The sequence below is a fragment of the Monodelphis domestica genome, chromosome 5 (assembly GCF_027887165.1).
Source record: "Monodelphis domestica isolate mMonDom1 chromosome 5, mMonDom1.pri, whole genome shotgun sequence".
In the NCBI taxonomy this organism is placed as follows: Eukaryota; Metazoa; Chordata; class Mammalia; order Didelphimorphia; family Didelphidae; genus Monodelphis; species Monodelphis domestica.
This window is the reverse complement of record NC_077231.1, coordinates 290,439,108-290,452,206: the sequence shown is the minus strand read 5'-3', so window position 1 is coordinate 290,452,206 and position 13,099 is coordinate 290,439,108. Positions and strand designations below refer to the sequence as shown.

The 13,099-nt window shown below is 38.7% G+C and overlaps 1 protein-coding gene across 29 annotated transcripts in view; it reads left to right on the top strand.

Annotated features, from left to right (window-relative positions):
* Positions 1-606: 606 nt before the first annotated feature.
* Positions 607-13,099, top strand: part of TBC1D5 (TBC1 domain family member 5) — a 682,585-nt gene continuing 670,092 nt past the window's right edge. For 14 of the 29 annotated variants that reach the window (XM_056800292.1, XM_056800301.1, XM_056800295.1 and 11 more), the window contains exon 1: positions 733-880. The gene's annotated coding sequence lies outside the window, so the exon portion shown is untranslated. Of the gene's footprint in view, positions 881-13,099 lie in introns of all 29 variants that reach the window. The other 15 variants (XM_007505143.3, XM_056800296.1, XM_056800281.1 and 12 more) reach the window with 8 other exon arrangements.

Sequence of the window (13,099 nt, the reverse complement as noted above, 5' to 3'; positions counted from 1 at the left end):
TGTCAAGTGTTGGGGATACAAAGAAAGCATGGCTCCTACCCTCCAGGAGTTCACAGTCTAACTTGCAAACAATCAAGTACAAAGAGCAGCAAATTGGAAATAGTCTTCACTAAGAAAGCAATAGAATTAGGGGATGGGAAAGACTTCCTGTAGAAAGTAAGATTTCATCAGGTACTTGAAAGAAACTGGAATGTTATGAGGAAGAGGTGAATTCCTGGCAAGGGGCACAACCAGGGCAAATGCCTGGAGGTTAGAGATGAAATGTCCAGGCACATGCCAGGCTTGCATTTTCTTGCATGAAGTCTAGGACAAGCATCAATGCTGTACTGCTATTTTAAAAGGAGGAGGTCAATTGTCTCCTTGATCCTCAACGATCCCAGTAAGATGGGCTTAGGGGAGCAGCTAGGAATGCCACTCCAGCCTTCGTAGGTCCCAGAAGCTCTGGGCGGGAAAGGAGACGGCTCTTGCAATGAGCATGCGTGCGAGGAGGACTAAGAGCATTGCGAACACATGGCTGTTCTCCACCTCCTCCTCGTAGCGACTCCGCCTCGGCCAAGGGGCCGGGCCTTCGCGCGCGGGAGCGCGCACGCTCTCATCCGCGCCCGCGCTCGTCCTGGTTGGTGGCGAAGAGTGTGGGGCGGGGCTTTGCAATCCGGGGGCGGGGCCGGAGACGGGAGGAGGTAGAGACACTCTCCCTCGCACGGACCGGGGAGCGAATGTGGTCACGTGCCCGCCGCAGCTGCCACTCCCCTCACCCCCCGCCCCCCCCCCCCCGTTCTCTTTCAGGTCGGGCCGGGCCGGGCGGGTTCCTCAGGCGCCTGGGAGAGAGAGAGGAGGGGAGGAGGAGGATTAGCGGGGAGCGTGAGCGTCCGCTGCCCAGGTAAAGCCAAGGACTGGGGCGCTGCGGGGGCCCTCCCCACTCCCTGACGGCCCGTCTCGGCCCAGACACAGTAAAAGCGGCCCCACCGCCTGGCCTGGCGTGGGCGTGCGCGCGTGGGCGACACGCTCCGCGGGCGCCCAAGGCCTGTGCCCGCGCCCCGCACGGGGCCCAGGGAGGCGGGGGAGGGGTGCGTGCGGTGACACCCCACTCCGCCTAGGCCGCGGCTAGGGGCCTCTTCCAGAGCCCGGGATGTCAGGTGCAGGCAGCGCGCGCCGGCCTGGATCCCAACGGGGGGAAGGGGGTAGTGGCTGAGGAGGGGGAGGGGAGCCGCCTCCGGGGAGCGGTCGGGACTCCGGAAACTCCCCCATCCCCTATCCAGGACCAGAGATTCCCCGGGCAGGATCCCGGCTTCAAGTCGGGCCAAGTTCCCAGCGTTGGCCTTCCCCTACAGAAACATTTCCTGGCTGAGCCTTTTCCTATTTTTACGCTCTGGTTACTGGTTCTGTTAGAGCTTCCCTTTCCGAATTGGGGCAGTGCAGAGCCCTGTAGAGTAATCACATGGTCCCGGAGTCCTAGCGCCCGGAGGGGCCCCACTGGGACCCACTTCTTTACCCTCTCTGGCCTCTGAAATTCAGGGCGTTACCAGGTGGATAAAGTGACCTTTGGGTTCAGTCTCACGGCCTCAGTCTCCCCAAATGTAAAATATGCAAAAAGTATAACTATATAAGTTATTTTAAAAATGTAAAATGCTATACTATATGTGAAGCACCCAGTGAGACAATGTATCATTTAAGTATGAAGCACTTACCATTAGCCAGACAGCTAGGTGGCGCAGTGTGGAGAGGCTTGATCCTTTGCTTAGGAAGACCTGAATTCAAAAGTAGCTTCAAGGGAGCTGCTAGATGGCTCATTGAATTCAGAGGAGGTCCCGAGTTCAAATTCGACCTCAGACATTTAACTAGCTGTTTGACCCTGGACAAGTCACTTAACCACAGTTGCCTAGTCCTTTACCTCTTTCATGCCTTGGAACCAATATACAGTATTAATTATAAGACAGAAGGTTAAGGGTTTAAAACAACAGCAAAAAAATACCTTAGACACTTTAATCCTATTTATACCTTATCAATAAAATTAGGAATTATATATGGTATCTGCATCCCAGTGTTGTAGAGATCAAATTAGAGAAGAAGGTTAAAGAATGAAATGATTCCTCTTGGTGAGGAACTTAGATTCTATGTAAAACACATGTAAAATGAAAGAGTTTTACTAGATGATCTAAAAGGTCTCTTCAGGCCCTAAACTTATGATTTTATGAATTTGCAAATGAATGGTGCTTTACAGAAGAGGTTGTACCAAAATACAATTTTATACCTTTTCACATTAAACTTTGCAACTAAGTTCCAATCAAACACATTCCATTTGTAAAAAAAACCTCATACTTTCTGTCCTAGTATCAGTTCTAAGACAAAGGCTAAGCAAACAAGGTTAAGTGACTTGCCCAGGGTCACACAGAAAGTATCTGAGGATAGATTTGAATTCAGGCCCTCCTGACTGTAGGCTTGGTGCTTTTATCCAACTTTAAATCCCCTAACACATTCTACTTTATCATTTAATTATTTTAATTAACTAAAATTGTGGCTGCCCTAGCTGCTTTCTATGTGTTGTTATCCCTTCATGGAAAGTAAAGTGATTGAGGGCAACTATTTTCTTTTCTTTTTTTGGTATTTGTAGCCCTGTAATAACATCATAAGGGCTTAATCTATCCATTACCTTCAAGAGTTGTGAGACTCAAATGAGAGATAAAATATAAAGGGAACTTTGCAAACCTTAAAGTATTATATAAATTCTAGCTGCTATTATTAAAGTTAGAAGGTTAGAAAGAATGTGACATTGAAAACAAATCTTAAGAACATTTTAAATAATAATAGCTAACATTTTTATAGTGCTTACTAAGTCCCAAACACTTCACAGTTATCTCATTTGATCCTCAAAACAATCCTGAGAGATAGGTCTGTTATTTACATTTTATGGGAAACTGAGGGAAAGAGGAGTTAAGTGACTTTCCTCAGATCTCCCTTGTAGTATCTCAAACTGGATTTGAATTCAGGTCTTCTTGACTATCCAGCACTCTATCCCTATGCTATTGCCATCCTTGGAACACCTTTACACAAGATAAATATACATGGATAGGATGGGCTATGTACTTTTGAAGGCAGGAGTACATCATGGATAATCCCAGATGCATTGAAATATTCATGATATAGGCAACCTTTTGGATGTTGGTTATTGTTTTGTCATCTGTGATTATCTTTTTTTTACTTTAATAACTACATAACTAAATTCTAATGTGGAATACAAAAATGAGGAAGCTGTGTTAAGAGTTACTGTGCCAACGTGGAATCTAGAAACCCCAAACTTGTGGCCTAGTGGGACCTGGAAACCTCAGGGTTTGACCTTGTCACATGAGAGTTCCTGCCTGAGGGAAAGTCCTACTTCACTGGCTCTTAGACTAACAATAGACTAAGATTTGGCGATTTGGCGCTGTAGGTAGCTTCTCTGTCTTGCAAGCTGAAGTTTGATCCTCAGGACTGTGTGACTCAGGGAGAAACTCTCATGTGACAAGGTCAAAACCTGGTGTTTCCAGATCCCACTAAGCCACAAGTTTGGTGTTTCTAGATTCCACGTTGACAACAGTAATTCTCTGATTAATAAGTTGGGGAAATATTTTTGAACAAAGTGTGGAAAAGTTGTGTTCTTAAGGTGGTGCTGAGGCCATCAGAGAGGAGGGGACTGGCCTAATTGAGGGGTGGAGCTGCATTACCTGTACTATGAGTCTAATCACCTGGTAGAATAGGTGGCCAGGCCTGTGCTTTTGACTTCTCTCACTGGATGGGAGATGTCTTGGAAGAGGGGAAAGATTGTGCATAGTGCTGGCTGAGAAGGCTGAAGGAAAGGAAGGAGAGGCTTAAAGTGAGGAGGGAATTCTTATCCCTGAATTCTTTGCCATTTTCTTCATCTAGTGATAAAATTTCTAATAAGGTTTGTTGCTGGATTGCACTTTCATTTATAGAGACATTACTGTATATAAAAGTGTTTAAAAAAAGCCATAATTAAGGTGAACATTCTTTCTAATTAGAAGTATTACTTCCACAAATTAATGGTAAGCATGATTTTTCACATTTTTTCCTAAGCTATTTTAGGGACAGAATTGATAAAGATTTTACATAAACAATTTGTGCTTTTTGTTTTATAGATTTTACATATATTCTTTGCTTTTTCTTATGTTGCTATTACTATATTGTTAGCTTTTTCCCTTAAAAATATTTAAATGATAACTGTAAGCAGTAACTTTGAATCATGTTGTTTTTATAGTTTTCATAGAAGAGATGAAGCAATAGTCTTGAAAACTGAGTTCTAGTGCAAAGTTATCAGTCTTTGGATAGATTGAATCCTCATTTTGTATGGTAATTAAGCAAAGATAGGAGAGTCGAAAGAATAGCTATATTTTCAGTTTAGAATTTGTCATTTCCTCCCCTCCCAACAAGAATGAAAAAATTAAAACCATACTTGGCATTTTGTACTTAGTAGATGTCTTAGGAGTAGAGTGAAATTCATAAAATTTTTTCTTGTTAGCTAGATGATTATTTTTATTTTTATGCTACCAAATGGCAGAGGTAAATGCATTTCCGGATTCTTTAGCTCTTTCATCAAACATTGCTTGCTGTTCCTTCAGTCATTCTCCTAAAAACTATTTACAATTAAATGAAATTCATCATATAAAATGTCATAACATATCTTATACTCTCTGAGTCTCCTGGTCTATTCACTGCCATTTATTTTTCCTTTTATGCTGTCATAGTGTATGCTCCATTCTCCTGGTTGCATTTTTTCCATAAAGGTTTTTCATATTTTCCAATTGTGATTGCATTCTAGTATTCTATTCTCCATTAAATGTCCTTTGTTTTCTAAAAATAATTTTTGCTCAAGTTGTTGGGTACCAAATCATCAATGACCATCAGATTGAGAAAAAAAGACTATCAAAATTTTATTTGCTTCTTTTTTACTTACTCTTCATGTATTCTAGTTTTTTTGATAGAAGTCTAGACAACAGCAATAATAATTAGTAATAGATATTAAGTTTTTTGAGGGCAGAACCCATCATATCAACATTTTCATTTCCCTCAGCACCCAGCACAGTGCTTTGTATACAACAAATATTGCTAAAATTGGTCAGTATTGATGGAATGATGGGTAGGACAGTAAAATGTGATTCTGAAAAGGTCTTTCAGATATCAGGCAAGAATTTTTTTTTTTAATACCCTTACTTTCCATCTTAGAATCAATACTACTAATTGAGTCCAAGGCAGAAAGCAGTGAGGGCTAGGCAATAGGGATTAAATTACTTGCCTCTAGAGTCACACAACTAGGAAGTATCTGAGGCCAAATTTGAACCTAGGACTTCCCATCTTTAGACCCAGCTCTCAATATACTGATCCCACTGAGCTGCCCCAAGAAATTTTTTATTGTTATTGTTAGGAAAACCTAGGAACATTTAGCCTGTATTCTATGCATTGCAGGATTTTTTGTTTAGGTAATTTCCTTCAAATCAGGCTCTTTTTGACCTCATCTAATGGAGTTTCTTCAAAAGTTCTCTGAATATATTCAAGTCCCCATTTCCACCACCCACCTTTTCCAGTTCAGCTCAGCATCTATTAAAATATATCTGCTCTAAATATGACATTATGGTAGGGACTTATTTATGCATTTATCAGAAAGACAGATTCTTTACTTGCATACCACCGTTTCAAATTCAACATGTCCAAAGTGAAATTATCTTTTCCCCTAAACTTGCTGTTCCTCCACATATCTCTATTTCTTTTAAGGCCATTATGTTCTTTTGGTCACCAAAATGTATCCTTAACTCTTCCTTACCTTCTCCTTTATACCTGTATCTGATCAGTTGGCAGAAAGCATATATTCTTCACATACATATCTAATATGTTCTTCATATATTTGCCAAGAAAATCTTCCACAGGTCCGACTGCTCAACAATATTCACTTTTCACTTTTGCATTTAGGATAAAATTTGACCTCCTCAATTTGGCATTTAAAGTCCTTCATGGTCAGGTTCCAGCCTACTTTCCTAAACTTATGTTCCTAGCTTTATGTTAGTTCCCTTTATTCATTATGTGTTCCAGCTGAACTGGTGCCTTTTCCTGAACTTGGCATTCCATCTCCTTCCTCCTTTAGTCTGCTAGGACTGCCCCCTTCCTCACTTGTTCCTTTTAAATAATCTTTAGCTTTCTTCAAGGCTTAGCTTGGAGGGCAGGTGGTCCCAGGTAAAGCCTTTTCTGTTACCTCTTTGTGTTCAAGTGATATTTGAAAAACAAAATATTTTTCAAGTAGAAAGTGTTCACTGGCCTTTTGTTTTCTTATGTGGCTATTCGGAATGAGGTCTAATGTTCAAATGTTGGATACGGTTAATAAAAATAAAACAAAGACCAAGGTAGACCTGCAGTTGTAAAATAGTTAACTAATTTCTGAGCATGGCCTATGTCCAGAACTCTTTGACAGTACCAATAAAAGAGGACTTCAAGGAAGGACTGGACGGATGATACTCGGTTGTAGTGTAAAAACTCTGGAACCAGAGAAATTAGATTTGAATTCTTTCCATTCTGTTTACTACCTGTGTGACCTTTAGCAAGTTTACCTAGGCTTCTGTTTCCTCTTTTGTAAAATTGGAGGTGGGCACTAGATGAACTCAAAAGATCCTTTAACTCCATGATCTTATGGCCTTTTGGGGGGGGGGGGGAGATACCTTGAAGGTGATTCTTGACTGGGTATGCATTCTCTGGTTGGTCCTTTACCACCTATGAGATTCTATGATTCTGTCACTAACAGGTTTAGAGATTTTTTTCCCCCCAAAATTTTACTTAGCAGACAGGAGTAAATAAGTTGCTTTTAAGGACATGTTGACTGTTTTACTGTCTGTAAAATCAAAACCTTTGGTAATTGGAAAATTTAATTCTACTAAAGGTTTTAAGGATATTTGTTGCCTACAAATTTCTTTTGGACAAAAAGTTTTTTTCTTAAGGGTTCTGTTATATTTTTATACCTTGAGTGAAAGATAATTTCATAATAGTATTTCTGATGATGCCAATCTATCCTGAGAAAGCAGAATCAATAAATGGTAATAATCTAATAATTTTATGTCTACCAAATGAAAGGTGGATTCTCTATAGATGATGAGGTCCTCCACATGCTCTTGTTTGTAGATGACATTGTGCCAATTACATTAAGCCCTGGGACATTGCAGAGGCTGCCAAATGAGATTTGTAGTCACTCAAAAAAGAAAAAAGCCAAGAAGATGAAGAATGTCTTTTGTCCAGTTGGATGGACAACTAACAAGTGCTCCATTAATACTTATAACTTGGATAGACATGGATGGACAAACAGATAGGCCTAGAATTGAATTGAAGGAGGAGAGTGACTTCATTTGCTTTTAGGAAGTTGTGCAGTATTTTAATGACACCAAATTTCTCTCTGAAACAAAAGCATAGCTTTTAAAACTCATCTCCTGGTGACATTGTATGGCTATAGTAGTCATGCATTACCAGTCTCCAAAGATTTAACATTATATATCACAGTGGAGAAGTATATGATGAACATGAATAAGTTGTAGCATATTAATTACTGAATAATTTTTATTAAATTTTATTTTTTAATTTATCAAAATCCAACTTTTTTTCCCTCTCACCTCCTTCTCCCCTCAATTGACAAAGAAAAACCAAGTCCTTATAACAAAACACATAGTTAAGCAAAATTAATTCCTGCATGAGCCATATCTATTACCCCCTCAACATATATGTTTATTTAATTCTTCATTCTTGAGTCTGTCATCTCTATGTCAGAAGACAAATAACTGTATGGAATCATGGTTAGTCATTGATCAGAGTTCAATTTTTCAGAGTTGCTTGATTTTTACAAATCGGTGAATAATTTTACTGAAGCAGTATAGATATCTTCTTAGAGATGTATAACAGAATAAAGAAGCAGGCTGATTATGTTGCAAGAGCAATAATTGGTAAACAGTCTGGATGTTTTGTTGGTATCCACCCAATATCAAAAGTTCTAGAGCAATGTGAACCTATGGCACAGGTGCCAAAGATGGCACACAGAGCACTCTCTGTAGGTACCTGGCCCCCCTCCCTCCTTACCCCACACCCCTGAGTTCATTACTAGAAAGGTAGAGGGACTTGGGCTAAGCTGCTCCCTTCTCCTTCTCCACCTTGCCTGATGACAGTTTTTCACATTATCTACTTCTTTGCCCAGCAGCCCCATGGGAGTGCAAATGGAGTAAGGTGGGAGGTTCACAGGTGGCAGAGCTAGAGGGGAGCAGAGTGCTTGGGCCACTCCTCTCCCTCTCTCTACACTTGCTGAGGACATTTCTCACTTCACCCACTCCTCTATCCAGCAGTACAATGAGAATACTTTCTCCCTCCCCTGTATGGGGTAAAGGGGGGTGCAGGAGGCACCCAGCTTGTGTGGTGGGGAGGGGCATGACACTGAGTCTGGGGGTGGGGTTGGGGCCTGGCATTCTATCTCTAAAATGTTTACTATCACTTGCTCTAGAGGAATGGTTTTACTATGTGGTCAAGACTTGTTGAAATTTGAGAAGGATAGGTTATGATCTTTCTGTTGGAGGAAGTACTCCTATTGATTAATTTATACATCGAAGAAGTTATCCTAATGTTGCCTCATTTATTTGTCCTATAGAGTAGGAAATAATTTAGAATATGAAATATAATTGTGAAAGAGATTTTATGAGAAAGTTTACTTCCCCTCATGTTCAACTCTGATCTAAGTTTTTCTTTTCTTTTCTTTAAATAATATTTTTCCCCATGACATAAAAACTCTTTCCTTCAGTACTCTCTATCTCAGATATATTCTGGCAGACAAACTATGTGTTGTCTATCAAAATGCATTTCATAATCTGAACAATATATGTATTTCAGACATTGGTCTTTCTTATGTAGATAGGTAGACCAATCCTAGACAGGAAAATCTAGAGAACTTTATCCAAAGGGAGAGATTCTCTCTTCAACTTGGATTATGTGCTGGTTTTCCTTTATCACTGTGGTAATTGAACACCATTGGAGAATATATATCTTGTTTTATGCTTTGTGTAATGTTTATGATGAGCAGCTCCAACAGCAAGGGCTAGTTGTATCTTTCAGGGAATCTTGAATGATCCTCATTGTAGATTGTTGAAAAGGAGCCCCAAGGTGGCATTTTGCTTTATGGTTTTCCATAGTCAACAAATACTAATCCTGGTGTGATCTTATATTCCTTGCCTCTTTCCATTGAAAAATAGTAAGACATGGACATTTTCTTGTCTCATTGTGACCTGGAGGTGATCATTGATTCCCAGAGGACACATACACCATTGGAAAATATGCTCAGGCTTAAACTCTATCCTAGAAAAACTGCATATGTTTTTGGCACAGACATTTTTTTAAGGACACATCTGACTTGTATGGAGAGGTATATTATCAAGGGCTGGCTTCTTGCTGACTTGTTGACTATGGCAACCATCTTCTGGGGTCATCTAGGAACTCTGGGCCTAGAGTCAGGAAGAGCTGAATTCAAGTATGACCTCAGATACTTGCTAGCTGTGTGACCCTGGGCAAGTCACTTATCTCCTATTTGCCTGAATTCCCTATTTGTAAAATGGAAACAGAAAAGGAAATGGCAAACCACTTTAGTGTCTTTGCCTAGAAAAGCTCATGGACAGAAGTCCATAAGGTCATTGAGAGTTGGACAACTGAAAGACTAAAGGAGATGAGAGCTTTTTATGATGATGGTGGTGGTGATGAATCTGAAGGCTTTGGAGTAAGCCTTTTCTAAAACATCAACCCAAGTTCTTAAATTAGAACAAGTTTCTGTCATACTTTATTAGTATACTTATTGCATAAAGTTAGAGGAGTGATTTGAAACAGTAGAAGCTTGAAGTGATACAGGTCTATTGAAAAAGATGGTAGCATTTTGGATCTGAGGATAATACTTGGAAAGCCTTTTAACCAATAATTAATTTATAAAAAGATAGCTTTGTTATACCACACATTAATAAATCATTAAACTTTTATTAAGTATCCACAGTGTTTCATTGTTAATGGGATTCAAAGAATGACATCTTTACCCTCAAGGAACTTACATTCTACTTGGCATATAATTTATTCACAGATAATACTGTATATACAGAATAAATGCCACATGATTATGGGGCTGGGATGTCAAACTTTTCAACTAAGGGAATTGGGAAAGTCTTTTGAAGGAGCTATTCTTGAGCTGTCTCAAAAAGAGATGGAGGAAAAGCATTCCAGGCTTGGGTGACCACTCAAGCAGAGACAGAAGCTAGAGATGGAATTTCACAAATGGTTAAGAGCAGATCAATTTCATTGGAGCATAGAGTTCATTTAAGACTTGAGGACTAGAAGGTAATCACCCTGGAAGATAGGCTGAAGCCATATTGTGAAAGTTTTCAATGTTTATTCTACTCTTATGAGAATGAAATGACATCAAAACAAGTCCATGTTGATGATTGTTTTCAACAGATTCTGAAGTTTTGTGGGTCTGTGTCTGCATTGTTGGGAAGGACTTGCAGATCTTTGAGGTCACATCCATTTGAGTAAGTTTCAGTGGGATCATGACCATTTGCCCCAGTATTTCACAATAATCTATTTATCCCTCAGTATAAATAATTGATGTTTATAGTAACCCTGAAACATTAAGAAAAGGCTGAAATGAGTTCAGTTCAACAAGGAGAGGGATGTGTCATGCATTTTTATAAGAAATTAGCATTAAAAAAGGTGAAAGTTTGGAGCATTTTTATTAATGGTTGTTCCAAAGTTTGAATGTGAAGAGTACTAGGTGTAAGCTGCTCCTGTTTAAATTGGGTTTGCAAATTGCTATTTAATCTTATGAAGATTTTTTTTGTTGTTGTTGCTATTGACACTTTGTAAATATTATGAGAAGGCTCACGATTGCTGAAATATCCAGCACAACTCTTAAATTAGTTTCCAATTTATCATTCTTTGGGTGACCTTTTCATAAAAGGAAAAATATGTAGAATGTCTACTTAGACCATATTAAATGATTGCATTTTTTACTTTGTGTTTTAAAATTGTAGTAACATTATAAAAATGACTTAATGAAGGTCTTTCAAAGGCCATTATTTATGAGACCTCTTCTTATTTTATTTTTAGTATATTAGCTACAGTACTAAGTTATATTTGTCGCTTTTTAATTTTCAGGTTACATAGACGCTGCTGAAAACAAATCAAGCATGTCTTGTCTTTCAGGAAGCACAGGGATCTTAAATCAAATACTTTGAAAAATGATTGGGGTAAAAATAGTGACACTTAACTGTATCTAAATACACACAAAAAAGCCTCCTATTAGAAATCTTAAATGTTTTAATCTTCTTGATTTACTTTAGACAGTCATGTGATGAGAAAATTGAGCTGCAGCAAATTTTTGTTCAGTTAGATCATGTGGTATTGGTATTCATGTAGTGCTGCTTTTGATCCTGAAGGTAATCCCTCATAATCACAAACTTTAAAGAACATTAAGATTACATTTTCTTAGTTGATGTATTTTGCATTAGTAAAAATACATAGGATTAGAAAATACACCATATAAGACTCATGTAGACATCAATCTTGCTTATTTATATTTGACTTTGTGTTAAATATTTGGGGCTTTAGTTGTTTATAGGCCATAGGCTAGTCATTTAAAAAATAGTAGTTATACTGTATGTAAAATTATAGGTTAAATTTGAATGAATCTCTGTTTTATGCCCTTTATTTCCTCCAATTTTTTTGTTTTGGAAATGAATGTTGTTTTATATAATATGAAAGTCTATGTGAATAAAAAGGCAATACTCATAGGAATAGAAATTATTCCTGTAGTTTGTTTAGCAGAGTCTCTTCCATATCTCTTTAATACTGTAGTTTGCTAGAGACTTCTTGAACTATTAGAAATTTTAGATGTAATCTTATCTTCCTGGTCTAATAACACTTGTCCCTGTTAATAAATCCATTGTCAGTTAAAACAAGGAGCCCAGAAACAGGTCAAGGTTTGCTTTTGGATGCTAAATTGATTCCTCCCCCTTCCCCCCATTTTGTTGATAATGCTTGTATATGATCGCAATTTTATTAAGATTTAGGAATATATAAAATCAAAATCAAATCATCATAAATTTTAAATAGTAGTAAAACTGGTAGGCAACTAGATAGTGCAATGGATAGAATGTTGGGCCTGGAGTCAGAAAGATCATCTCCCAATGCTTACATCTGGCCCAAGATACATCTAATTGTGTGACCTTGGGCAGGTCACTTAACTGGACTTGCCTCAGTTTCCTCATCTGTAAAATGAGTTGGAGAAGGAAATGATAAACTACTCTAATATATTCGCCAAGAAAACTCCAAATGGAAGCACAAAGCATTGGGCATGACTTTAAAAAAATGACAACAACAAAAACAACAAAAGTGGCAGACCTAGTTTCTTATTAGCTTCATTTTCTGGATAATCAGTGCTCCACAGGTAACTAACTTGCTTTTTTTTTTTTTAATCTTCCTTTCTCATTCCCTGTAACTTTTTGAAATCTGTCTCCCTTCTTATGACAGAATTTTCTTTGCTGCCCTTTCTAGCACTGGTTATACTTTCACTTCTATGTCTAACTTAATAGTTAAGGTGGGGGATGTAGAATACTTCTTGCTCTTTCTCCTTTGCCAAGTTCTCCTACCTCCATCACTTGGTAATCTCTCCTTTGAGGTTCACTCAATCCTTATTTATTCCCCAGTAAAGATTATTGTGGCTATTAACTACTGACCTCTAGGACACTCTCCATCTTTCCTCAAAGAATTCAGTGTCTCACCGGTGCAGTCTTTTTCTTCTGTCCAACCCCTGCCCTCATACTAGAGAACTTTTGTATCCCCAGCACTTACTACAGTGTCTGGCACAGAGTAAGAGCTTAATAAGTGCTTATTGACTTAGTGATTATTCTACTGGATCAAGTACACATAAAATGAATAATATTGTAGGTAACAGTTCTAAAAGGACTAAAGCATCAGTTTTTAAGAAATCTGCAAGAGGAGAAGATAACAAATGGTTTGGTAAAAAATAATAATAGTATTGTGATTAAAAGGAAAGATAGGT